A 12859-nucleotide genomic window follows, 5' to 3' on the forward strand; every position below is an offset into this window, starting at 1 on the left:
TCGGCTAGCTTGGTTGCTTTGATCGCTGTAGGCCCTCGTCCTCGGGGAGCCGTATTCCAGGTCAGTGGGCAAGACGGCCTCGGCCCCGTAGACCAGGAAGAACGGCGTGAAACCCGTGGCTCGGCTCGGCATTGTCCTCAGGCTCTAGACCACCGAGGGGAGTTCCTTCATCCATCGCTTGCCAAACTTGTTGAGGTCATTGTAAATCCGAGGCTTGAGCCCTTGTAGAATCATGTCGTTGGCACGCTCTACTTGCCCATTTGACATGGGATGAGCCACGGCGGCCCAGTCCACCCGGATGTGGTGATCCTCGCAGAAGTCCAAGAATTTTCTGCCGGTGAACTGGGTACCGTTGTCGGTGATGATGGAGTTCGGGACCCCAAAGCGATGGATGATGTTGGTGAAAAACGTCACCGCCTGCTCGGACCTGATGCTGTTCAGAGGTCGGACCTCGACCCACTTGGAGAATTTGTCGATGGCGACCCGCAGGTGCGTGTAGCCCCTGGGCGCCTTCTGCAAGGGGCCGACGAGGTCCAGACCCCACACAGCAAAGGGCCAGGTGATGGGTATCGTCTGCAGAGCCTGAGCGGGCAGGTGGGTCTGCTTCGCATAGAATTGACACCCTTCGCAGGTGCGGACAATTCTAGTGGCGTCAGCCACCGCCGTTGGCCAGTAGAAGCCTTGCCGGGAAGCATTCCCGACAAGGGCTCGAGGCGCTGCGTGATGGCCGCAAGCCCCCGAGTGTATTTCTTGCAGGAGTTCCTGACCTTCGGCGACGGAGATGCATCGCTGGAGGATGCCCGAGGGGCTGCGGTGGTAGAGCTCCTTCTCATCGCCCAGCAAGACGAACGACTTGGCGCGTCGCGCTACCCGCCGAGCCTCGGCTCGGTCGAGGGGTAGCTCTCCTTGGCGGAGATATTGCAGGTACGGGGTCTGCCAATTTCGATCAGGCGTGGCCCCGCTCCGCTCCTCCTCGATGCGCAATGCCTCGCCCTCGGAGGCCGAGGGTACCTTGGGCTGAACTGAGGGCGCCCCGGGCCGAGCTGAGGGTGCCTCGGGCTGTGCCGAGGGTACCTCGGGCTGGACCGAGGGCGCCTCAGGCTCGGGCAAGTCGTCGATCTTGACGGAGGGTTGATGCAGATCCCGGGAGAAGACGTCCGGGGGAACCGTTGTCCGCCCCGAGGCTATTTTTGCCAGCTCGTCCGCAGTCTCGTTGTAGCGCCGAGCGATGTGGTTAAGCTCGAGCCCGTAGAACTTGTCTTCCAGGCGCCGAACCCCATCGCAGTAGGCCTCCATCTTCGGGTCGCGGCAGTGGGAGTTCTTCATGACTTGGTCGATGACGAGCTGCGAGTCACCGCGGGCGTCGAGGCGCCTGACCCCTAGCTCGATGGCGATCCGCAACCCGTTGACCAGAGCCTCGTACTCAGCCACATTGTTGGACGCCGGGAAATGGAGGCGTAGCACATAGCGTAGGTGTTTCCCGAGGGGCGAGATGAAGAGTAGGCCCGAGCCGGCTCCCGTCTTCATCAGCGACCCGTCGAAAAACATGGTCCAGAGCTCCGGTTGGATCGGAGCCGTCGGTAGCTGGGTGTCGACCCATTCGGCTACGAAGTCCGCCAATACCTGGGACTTGATGGCCTTCCGAGGGGCGAACGAGATTGTCTCGCCCATGATTTCCACCGCCCACTTTGCAATCCTGCCCGAGGCCTCTCGGCACTGGATGATTTCCCCCAGGGGGAAGGATGACACCACAGTTACCGGATGAGACTCGAAGTAGTGTCGCAACTTCCGCCGCGTCAGGATCACTGCATACAGCAGCTTCTGAACTTGTGGGTAGCGGATCTTGGTTTCGGACAGTACCTCGCTGACGAAGTAAACTGGCCTCTGAACGGGCAATGCATGCCCCTCTTCTTGCCTCTCGACCACAATCGCGGCGCTAACCACCTGAGTGGTCGCGGCGACGTAGACCAAGAGGGCTTCTCCGTCAGCTGGAGGCACCAAGATAGGCGCCTTTGTGAGGAGCGCCTTCAGGCTCCCGAGAGCTTCCTCGGCCTCAGGGGTCCAAGCGAAGCACTCGGCCTTCCTTAAGAGGCGGTACAGAGGCAGACCTCTTTCGCCGAGGCGTGAGATGAAACGGCTCAGGGCCGCGAGACATCCCATGACCCTCTGTACGCCTTTTAAGTCCTTGATGGGCCCCATGCTGGTGATGGCTGCGATCTTCTCCGGGTTGGCTTCGATGCCCCGCTCGGAGACGATGAACCCTAAGAGCATGCCCCGGGGCACCCCGAAGACACACTTCTCGGGATTGAGCTTGACGCCTTTCGCTTTGAGACATCGGAATGTCACTTCAAGGTCGGAGAGGAGGTCGGAGGCTTTCCTCGTCTTGACTACAATGTCATCGACGTAGGCCTCGACCGTGCGACCGATGTGTTCGCCGAACACATGGTTCATGCACCGCTGATACGTCGCGCCCGCATTCCTCAAACCGAACGGCATGGTGACATAGCAGTACATGCCGAAGGGCGTGATGAAAGAAGTCGCGAGCTGGTCGGACTCTTTCATCCTGATTTGGTGATACCCTGAGTAGGCGTCGAGGAAAGACAGGGTTTCGCACCCAGCAGTGGAATCCATGATTTGATCGATGCGAGGCAGAGGGTAGGGAACCTTCGGACATGCTTTGTTGAGACCAGTGTAGTCTACACACATCCGCCATTTCCCCCCTTTCTTTCTCACAAGCACAGGGTTGGCAAGCCATTCGGGATGGAATACCTCTTTGATGAACCCGGCTGCCGTTAGCTTGTGGATCTCCTCGCCTATCACTCCGCGCTTCTCCTCGTCGAATCGGCGCAGAGGCTGCTTGACGGGTCGGGCTCCGGCCCGAATATCCAGCGAGTGCTCGGCGACATCCCTTGGTATGCCGGGCATGTCCGAGGGACTCCACGCGAAGACGTCGGCGTTCGCGCGGAGAAAGTCGACGAGCGCTGCTTCCAGTGGCGGACGCAGGACCAAAATTCATGGGGGGCCAAAAAGATCACATGAGAGACATGATTTTCTAGTTCGCCAAGTCCGCCAACCGCAGGGAACAAGTCATATCGTTGCGAATAGCGAGATCTAGCTTGTCGAGCGGATTGACGTCACGGTAAAAACAGAAAGGGATGGAGGCGGCAGGAAGGGATGAAGTCGGGTGGCGTCGCATCGGGAATGGGTCGGTGGCGGAAACGGGGCAACGAGCAGACTGGTTTAGGTGGTGTCGGGAAGATTAGAGTTAGACTGGTAGATGCAAGGACTGGACCGAGATGATCCGGCGAGCAGGCTCATAACATGGTTGTTTTATGCCATGTACTAAACCTTTAGAGCTAACTATTAACTGGTTTTAGCTGGATTGGAGCATCTAACAACTAATAGTTATTTGAGTAGTATAGCTAACAATTAGTTGATCCATTCTAAACCTCTCGACTAATTTTAGCAACTAGCTATTAGTTTTAGAGATTTAGAACAAAACTTTAAACTATTTAAAACTTTGATTTTTTTTCTACACTTAATACTAAATAATCATTAAATATAAAAGGGTGTACAAAATTGAGGGGAGGCCATGGCCTGCTTTGCCCCCCCTATGGATCCGCCTCTGGCTGCTTCCTATTTGGGGTCGAGCCCGGAACCGATCCGGATCTGCTTGGAGGCGTCGCCACTGGGGTCGAGGGGGACGGCCTTGACCGTCTCCACTGGCTCGAAGTTGCCGGCATGGCGCTTCACGTCTGGCACCTCTTTGGAGAGGCTTTCCAGGTCGGCGATGAGTGCCTCGGACTCGGCGAGGGCCTCGGCGTACTCCACGCACTCCACGTCGCATTCGAACGCGTGTTTGTACGTGGGGCCGACGGTGATGACCCCGTTGGGGCCCGGCATCTTGAGCTTCAGGTAGGTGTAGTTGGGGACGGCCATAAACTTCGCGTAGCATGGCCTCCCCAGTACCGCGTGGTAGGTTCCTCGGAACCCGACCACCTCGAACGTCAGAGTCTCCCTTCGGAAGTTGGAGGGCGTTCTGAAGCAGACAGGAAGGTCGAGTCGTCCGAGGGGCTGGACGCGCTTCCCGGGAATGATCCCGTGGAAGGGCGCAGCGCCTGCTCGGACGGAGGACAGATCGACGCGCAGGAGCCTGAGGGTCTCGGCGTAGATGATGTTGAGGCTGCTGCCCCATCCATAAGGACCTTGGTGAGCCTGACGTCGCCGACGACGGGGTCGACGACGAGCGGGTATTTCCCCGGGCTCGGCACGTGGTCGGGGTGGTCAGCTTGGTCGAAGGTGATGGGCTTGTCGGACCAGTCTAGGTAGACTGGCACCGCCACCTTCACCGAGCAGACCTCCCGGCGCTCTTGCTTGCGATGCCGAGCCGAGGCATTCGCCACATGCCCACCGTAGATCATGAAGCAGTCGTGGACCTCGGGGAACTCTCCTGCCTGGTGATCTTCCTTCTTGTCGTTGTCGCGGGCCCTGCCACCCTCCGCGGATGGCCCGGCCCTGTGGAAGTGGCGCCGAAGCATGACGCACTCCTCAAGGGTGTGCTTGACGGGCCCCTGATGATAGGGGCACAGCTCCTTGAGCATCTTGTCGAAGAGGTTGGCACCTCCGGGGGGCTTCCGAGGGTTCTTGTACTCGGCGGTGGCGACAAGGTCCGCGTCGGCGGCGTCGCGTTTCGCTTGCGACTTCTTCTTGCCTTTCTTCTTGGCGCCACGCGGAGTTGACGCCTCGGGAGCATCTTCCGATGGGCGGCCCTGGGGCTGCTTGTCCTTTCGGAAGATAGCCTCGACCGCCTCCTGGCCAGAGGCGAACTTGGTGGCGATGTCCATCAGCTCGCTCGCCCTGGTGGGGGTCTTGCGACCCAACTTACTCACCAGGTCGCGGCAGGTGGTGCCGGCAAGGAACGCGCCGATGACATCCGAGTCGGTGATGTTGGGCAGCTCGGTGCGCTGCTTCGAGAATCGCTGGATGTAGTCCCGGAGAGACTCTCCCGGCTGCTGCCGGTAGCTTCGGAGGTCCCAGGAATTCCCGGGGCGCACGTACGTGCCCTGGAAATTGCCGGCGAAGGCTTGGACCAGGTCATCCCAGTTGGAGATCTGCCCCGGAGGCAGGTGCTCCAACCAGGCGCGAGCGGTGTCGGAGAGGAACAGGGGGAGGTTGCGGATGATGAGGTTGTCGTCGTCCGTTCCACCCAGTTGGCAGGCCAGGCGGTAGTCCGCGAGCCACAGTTCCGGTCTCGTTTCCCCCGAGTACTTTGTGATAGTAGTCGGGGGTCGGAACCGGGTTGGGAACGGTGCCCGTCGGATGGCCTGGCTGAAGGCCTGCGGACCGGGTGGTTCGGGCGAGGGACTCCGATCCTCCCCGCTGTCGTAGCGTCCCCCACGCCTGGGGTGGTAACCTCGGCGCACCCTCTCGTCGAGGTGGGCCCGACGGTCGCGATGATGGTGCTCGTTGCCGAGGTGGCCCAGGGCCGCAGGCGCGGTGTTGCGCGTGCGCCCGGTGTAGACCGAGGCTTCCCGCATGAATCGGGAAGTCGCGGCATGAGGTTCCGAGGGGTATCCCTGCCTTCGGGAGGCAGAGCTCTCGGCCCGTCGGACCGCAGCGCCTTCCAGGAGATTCTTGAGCTCTCCCTGGATTCGCCGACCCTCGGTGGTTGATGGCTCCGGCATCGCGCGGAGAAGCATCGCTGCTGCAGCCAGGTTCTGACCGACCCCACTGGATGCGGGAGGCGGCCTGACCCTGACGTCGTCGGCGACGCAGTGCTAGAGACCCTGGGGCAGGTGACGTATTTCTCCGGCCGGGGGTTGGCCCGCCCATGCCTGCCCGACGTCCCGGCGGATCGGCTCAAGCGCTCCTGCTCCCTCGTCGAGCCTGGCATGTGCCCCACGGACTTGCTCGAGCTGTGGGTCGTGACCCCCCGCCGGAACGGGGACCACAGCTAGCTCCCGTGGGATGTCAGCGCGAGGCACCGGCCTAGGGAGATCACCATCCTCCGGCATGCCGAGATGATTGCCTTCGGAGGGATCCCCTAGATCGACGTGGAAACATTCGCGGCTTGGGCCGCAGTCCTCGTCGTCGAGGCTGCGGCTACCGTCGGAACAGTCGGAGAGGCAGTAGTCACATGCGGTCATGAAGTCCCGCATGGCACTGGGGTTGCCAAATCCAGAGAAATCCCAACAGATGTTGGGGTCGTCATCTTCCTCGGACCCAGAGGGCCCATAGGTCGAGACGTCCGTCAGCCGGTCCCAAGGCGACCGCATGCGAAACCCCAGAGGGTTTGAACTCGCCTCTACGAGAGCGCCCGCCAAAGCAAGGTCGCTAGGCGGGTTGAGGCTGAGTCCAAATGACGTAGGATGGGAATCGGTCGGTACCTTTCGGTCGACGAGCAGCGACATAGTCATGTCGGGGACTGATTGCACCGTCGTCTCAGGTACGAGGGCGACGTCCTGCAAGCTCTCCACGAGCGCACTGGCGTCGTCCGCTTGCTCGGGATTGGCGTGTCGCGGGGAGACGGCGCTCGCCTTCGTCTCAAACGCGAGGTCGACGCCCGATGCGCCCCCCGTTGGGGCGCTAGGGACGTCGACTCGCTCGACAGCCGACGAGGCGCGGCCTCCCGCTTGGCCTTGGTTGCCCCGCCTCCTCCTCCGTTGGCGGGGGAGAGGACGGGGCGAGCTCGAATGTTGTTCTTCCACCACGCGGGGAAGACGTCGTCGATTCCGCCGCCGGCGGGCGGGCTGTCGGCCGCCATTGTCGTTGTCGCGCGGCGGTGGAAGGAGTATCATGTCGTAGCTGCCGTCGAAGGACATGAACTCAAGACTCCCGAAACGGAGCATCGTCCCGGGTCAGAGAGGTTGCTGGAGACTGCCCATCTGGAGCTTGACGGGAAGCTGTTCGTCAACACGCAGCAGGCCCCCTACCTGGCGCGCCAACTGTCGGCGTTTCGAGACCGGGGGGTCCCTCGGGCCGACGAGTGAGTGTCGCCGCGTGCCCCAACCCAGATGGGTCGAGCGCGTGGGCGAGCGCGAAGGGGGGGAAGGAGCGAGGCGGCCGGTGACCAGCGTGAGAGAGGTGGGAATCCCGCGGCCTTCGTGTTCGTCCCGCGCCCAGGTCGGGTGCGCTTGCAGTAGGGGGTTACAAGCGTCCACGCGGGAGAGGGAAGCGAGCGGCCCCAAGAGAGCGCTTGTCCCGTCCTCGTCCCCGCGCGGCCCACCTTCTCTAAGAGGGCCCTGGTCCTTCCTTTTATAGGCGTAAGGAGAGGATCCAGGTGTACAATGGGGGTGTAGCAGAGTGCTACGTGTCTAGCGGGGGAGAGCTAGCGCCCTAAGTTCATGCCGATGTGGCAGCCGGAGAGATTTTGGCACCCAGCTGGTGTGATGTCGTGGCCGTCGGAGGAGCGACGGAGCCTGGCGGAGGGACAGCTGTCGGAGCGGTTGAGTCCTTGCTGACGTCCTCCTACTTCCGTAAGAGAGCTGAGAGCCGCCGTCGTCACAGAGTATGCGAGGCGCCATCATTGCCTATCTGGAGGAGCTAGCCAGATGGGACACCGGTCTTGTTCTCTGCGGCCCGAGTCAGCTCGGGGTAGGGTGATGATGGCACTTCCTGTTGACGTGGCTGGCCTGCGCCCTAGGTTGGGCGACGTGGAGGCTCCTCCGAAGCCGAGGTCGAGTCTGTCTTCCATGGCCGAGGCCGAGTCCGAGCCCCTGGGTCGGGCGAGGCGGAGGTCGTTCGGCAGAGGCCAGGGCGGAGTCCGAGCCCTGGGGTCGGGCGAAGCGGAGTTCGTCGTCTTCTGGGGCTGAGCCCGAGTCCGAGCCCTGGGGTCGGGCGGAGCGGAGTTCGTTGTCTTCTGGGGCTGAGCCCGAGTCCGAGCCCTAGGGTCGGGCGGAGCGGAGTTCGCCGTCTTCCGGGACTTAGCCCGAGTCCGAGCCCTGGGTCGGGCGGAGCGGAGCTTCCTATGGTGCCTTTGGCAGGGCCTGACTGCCTATCAGTCTCACTCTGTCAAGTGGCACTGCAGTCGGAGTGGCGCAGGCGGCGCTGTCCTTCTGTCAGGCCAGTCAGTGGAGCGGTGAAGTGACGGCGGTCACTTCGGCTCTACCGGGGGGGCGTGCGTCAGGATAAAGGTGTCAGGCCACCTTTGCGTTAAATGCTCCTGCGATTCGGTCGGTCGGTGCGGCGATTTAGTCAGGGTTGCTTCTTAGCGAAGGCAGGGCCTCGGGCGAGCCGAAGATGTGTCCGCCGTTGGAGGGGGGCTCGGGCGAGACGGAAATCCTCCGGGGTCGGCTGCCCTTGTCCGAGGCTAGGCTCGGGCGAGGCATGATCGAGTCGCTCGAATGGACTGATCCCTGACTTAATCGCACCCATCAGGCCTTTGCAGCTTTATGCTGATGGGGGTTACCAGCTGAGAATTAGGAGTCTTGAGGGTACCCCTAATTATGGTCCCCGACACCATTAGCAAAACTAACCAAAATTGGGTGACCCAACCTCTGCACCGAAAGACCAGCCCGCGACACAAAGTCCTCCGAAACAAACGAATAGCTAGCGCCAGAGTCAAAAAGAGCATGGGCCACAAACAAATCAACTGAAATCGTACCTGTCACCACGTCTCCTTGCTCTCTGCCATCCGCAGCGGGTAGCACATAAGCTCCGGAAATACCCGTTGAAGAGGAAGCTCCCGGAGTGAAATTAACAGAAGAATCCCACTGAGCAGCCGGGTGAGGCAGACACGGAGCTCCAAACTGAGATGGCATAGGGGTAGTCGGTGCAGGAGTAGGCGCAACCAGATACTGAGGAAAACCCTGCACCGGCACGAACTGAGAAGTCCCAGGCACACAAAACTGCTGCGGAGGAAGTGGAACTGAAAATTGCTGCTCAGCGCTTGACATCATGTTGACAGTGCCCTGAGAAGAGGAGGAAGTCACTGGCTCCCATGTGAGCTTCCCACTGGGATTCCTCCTACACACCACATCCTTATGGTCTTGACTGCAGATTGAACACCTGCCGTTCCACTGGCACTCTGCACGGCGATGCGCATCACCACAACGGAAACACACCAGCCCCAGCCCAGGCTTAGGAACAGCCCGAAACCTCTGAGTACTTCCTCCTGAAGTACCCGAGTCAAAGGATTTGACACGATAGGGATGGTGGCACTGATGCTGAGACTTGCCCCTCTTGTGGGCTGGACCTCCAGTGTTGCCCCTCCTCGCGTCCTGGCCACGAGGCTGATCAACCCCCGAAGACTTCTGCGACTCCATGGTATACTGGTGTTGCATCTCCACACCCAGTGCCTGCTCCACTATAGTACGGAAGTCCACCAACAGAAAGGCTCCTAGGGCATGCCTGATGGAAGGTTTCAGGCCCTGGCGGAACTGGCTCGCCTTCTCCATCTCATTATAAGCCACATGAGGGACAAAGCGGACCATCTTGTTGAAGCCCACTTCATACTCTGTGACAGACTTCTTCTCCTGCTTGTAGGACTGCAAATCAATCTTCATTTTCTCCAGGAAGGTGACCAGGTAGAATCTTCTTTCAAACTGCCTGATGAAGACATCCCAAGACAGGACTCCTGGTGAGGAGGAGTGCGCTGCATGCACGCCTCTCCACCAAATATGAGCCTCTCCCTTCAGCAGTTGTGTGCCAAAGCGAACCCGATCTCCATACACAATCTCGAAGACATTCATCTTATCCTCCACGTAAGTTAGATAATCTACCGCCTCAACCGGAGTACCACTGCCATCAAAAGAATCCAACTTCATGCCCATCCACTGCATCAGAGAAAGACCACTGACTGAAAGAGGCTCCTCGGCCCCGCCACCTGGAGCAGCACCCGCAGGGATAGCGCCCCCGGGCACTCCTCCAGTACCAGCACCCTGAGCAGCACCCGCAGGGGCAACAGGAATAGCTTGCCTCAGAATGGCCAACTCCTGCTGCATAACCTGCATCGTGGCAAACATTGCCGCCGAACTCATCGAGTCCCCACTAGGAACTTGCGGACTACCCCGAGCCCTACGAGGCGGCATAGCTGCAGCCACAGGGATGAGAATAATAAGTAAATAAGATGGCATAGCATCTCTTCAGATAATGTCAAACTAGCTCAGACAATAACATAACATATCAATAGTAAAGCAGAAAACCCATCCTACATGTGCAGTGTGTCAATTTATTATTACTCCACTTGCTAGGACCTATAGCCTATTCCTCTGATACCAACTGTAACACCCCACTGATCCCACACAATGGATGTTACCAAAACCCTTCCTACAAAACTTATGCAACACATAGAGAAAGAAAGTATTGAAAAATCCGGCAGCATCTCCCTTGAAAGTAGCATAACAAGGGAAACATAGAGTTTATACAGGATATAAAAGAAAGATAATTGACATAGTATAATCAAAATGCAACGGTAGAAATGAACATTCATGACCAGACAAAAGATAGACAACTCAGCCCACCAAACTAAACAGTTCAACTACCATGAAAGATTAGAATGTAATAATCCCCTAGACTTGACCCTCCCTGTTTAACATCATTATTAAGCAGTGGTTCTTTTATTTAAAAGTGTGGTGGTCGTGCTGCTACATCCCTTCTTTCCCAAAGCAAAGATCAGGTGTCTGCATCAGACAATGCAAGAGTGAGATGACACATCTCAGCAAGTAAAAAAACAAACAACAGTTGGACAATGTAAGCCAACCGTGCATAAGCAACCACGTGGTTCCCAACTTCTTTCTTAAATATTAATTTGCAGCAAGTAAGCAAGTAATCAATTTCTCAATGCCAAGATGAATCAAAAAGTAAATATCCACATTATCCACATGACCATAATAGGTTCCACACTTCCCCCATGAATGCACATGGCTACAGATGCAGTATGACTTCTGCCTTCATACCTCTAAGGATATGAAGCTGAATCATACCCCTTCTCGGGCAACATATGATGCTCATTGTACCGGTACGGTCGGACCAAAAGATCGCGACGAAACTTCAATGCAATGGATGATGAATGCATTATGCATGTCAACAACATGAGTTCTTCCCAAATAAAATGTGCTAGACATATACTTCCACCCATTTCACATAATAAACCACATGGGTAACATGATCAAACCACACTCTCCACATGTATAATCAAAAAACATGAATAATTTCAAACGACGGTACCCAATTAGGAATATGAATACGAACACAAATAGCACAAACATAATCAAGTATAAGACTCTACAATCAACAGACGGAATAATCATCACTGTTTTACTTGCCTTCACCGGAAGTTTGGGCAAATCCCTAAGTACGATCCGGAAGTCCACCACCTGTTTTTGACACACAACTTAGTGCACCAATTACACACAATCAGGCTCATAAACGACGTCGCACCTACGCACAATCTCAAACCCCGCCGCGGGTAACATCTTTCCCCACACCCACCAAACTGCAGCGGCGCTGCTTAATAATTTCATAACTTTAAAATTATGACAGCAGTGGTTACAAACAAAAACTCCAGATGCATCTACATAAAATTCCCCACAAGTTTTGTATACAATTTATAATTAAATTACAACATCTAATTAGCCCAAAACAGTCCACAAGATAAACCCTGTAATCTGTTTTTTTCTCTTTTGGACAGCGACATACCCGGATTCAAACAATGATATCTTTTAAAATATAATTCCAAATCAAGCGCATAAGTACTCATTGAAAAGATAAGAGAAAGACCTACATGATTATCATACTGGTTATCAATAATTACCCACTGAAAATTCCCAGAAACTGCTAATACTACTGTTGTTCACCCACCTGAAAAATTAATTTTTTGGACAGCAACATACCCGGATTCAAACAACGATATCTCCTAAATTATAACTCCGAATCGAGCGCATAAGTACTCGTTGGAAAGGTATGACAAAGCTCTACATGATTCGCAAAGATAAACGCATAATCCAATTGATTGCAGCACAAAAACAATAAAAGTTAAACACAAACTCACCTTGGGTTCTTCCCTTCCTCCTTCCTTTTTCCTCCCTCCAAACTCCAATTGAGATCGCAGCCACACGACGGAGAACCACGTGGGAGGGCTGAACCTTGGATGGGGGGAAGAGAAATGGGGGGGCGACTAGGGTTTTGGGTGGTGAGGGCTGCAAAGGTTTGAGGAGGAAGAAGATGGGAGAGGGGGTGGCGTCCAAGAGAAAGGGGATGGGTGTGACACCCCAGGTGTCTATTTCGCGTTATGTCGGGAGAGTAATCCTAATCTCGGATGCTCAGTGAAAATTTCTATTTTTCGATCGTGTCTATCTCTGTCTATAAGGCTTTCTCATGGAAGTTCACCGAATTCGGAGTTAATCGATCGCGAGAAACAGCCAATTTTGGAGCGTGTTAAAACTTTTAATTCTCGGAACTCATGCAGACGCGAAGATCATTCTCGAATTATAAATCTCATCTAAAGCTCTTTAAATCAAACTCTCGATGACTGTTATCTGATCTGAGCCCGAATCTAATTCCTGAGCTTCGATCTATATTCGACTATTTTATCCGGGTCCGTATTCTCCAACGGGATACTCAATATGTCGTCCTCTAATTAATTTTTATCCGACTCAGCTTAATACCTCTGTGTCCGATCCGATTTCTAAAATCAACATCGGTGATGATTTTAAGTGTAGCGATGTATCTCTTTCAATCATAAATCCGAAAGCCAGTTATATCCTGAGACGATTTATTTTCGAATCATGTGCGAGGAGTTATTTCCGAGTGAAATCAAATCAAATTCTTGGTCTAGTTAATCGCTCAATCGCCCGATCTTCCGAACTCCGTTTTGCTCTGTTCTTCGTAGAGGCGAATTCCGCAGGAGCATTTTTATTCT

The sequence above is a fragment of the Zea mays genome, chromosome 2 (assembly GCF_902167145.1).
Source record: "Zea mays cultivar B73 chromosome 2, Zm-B73-REFERENCE-NAM-5.0, whole genome shotgun sequence".
NCBI lineage: Eukaryota > Viridiplantae > Streptophyta > Magnoliopsida > Poales > Poaceae > Zea > Zea mays.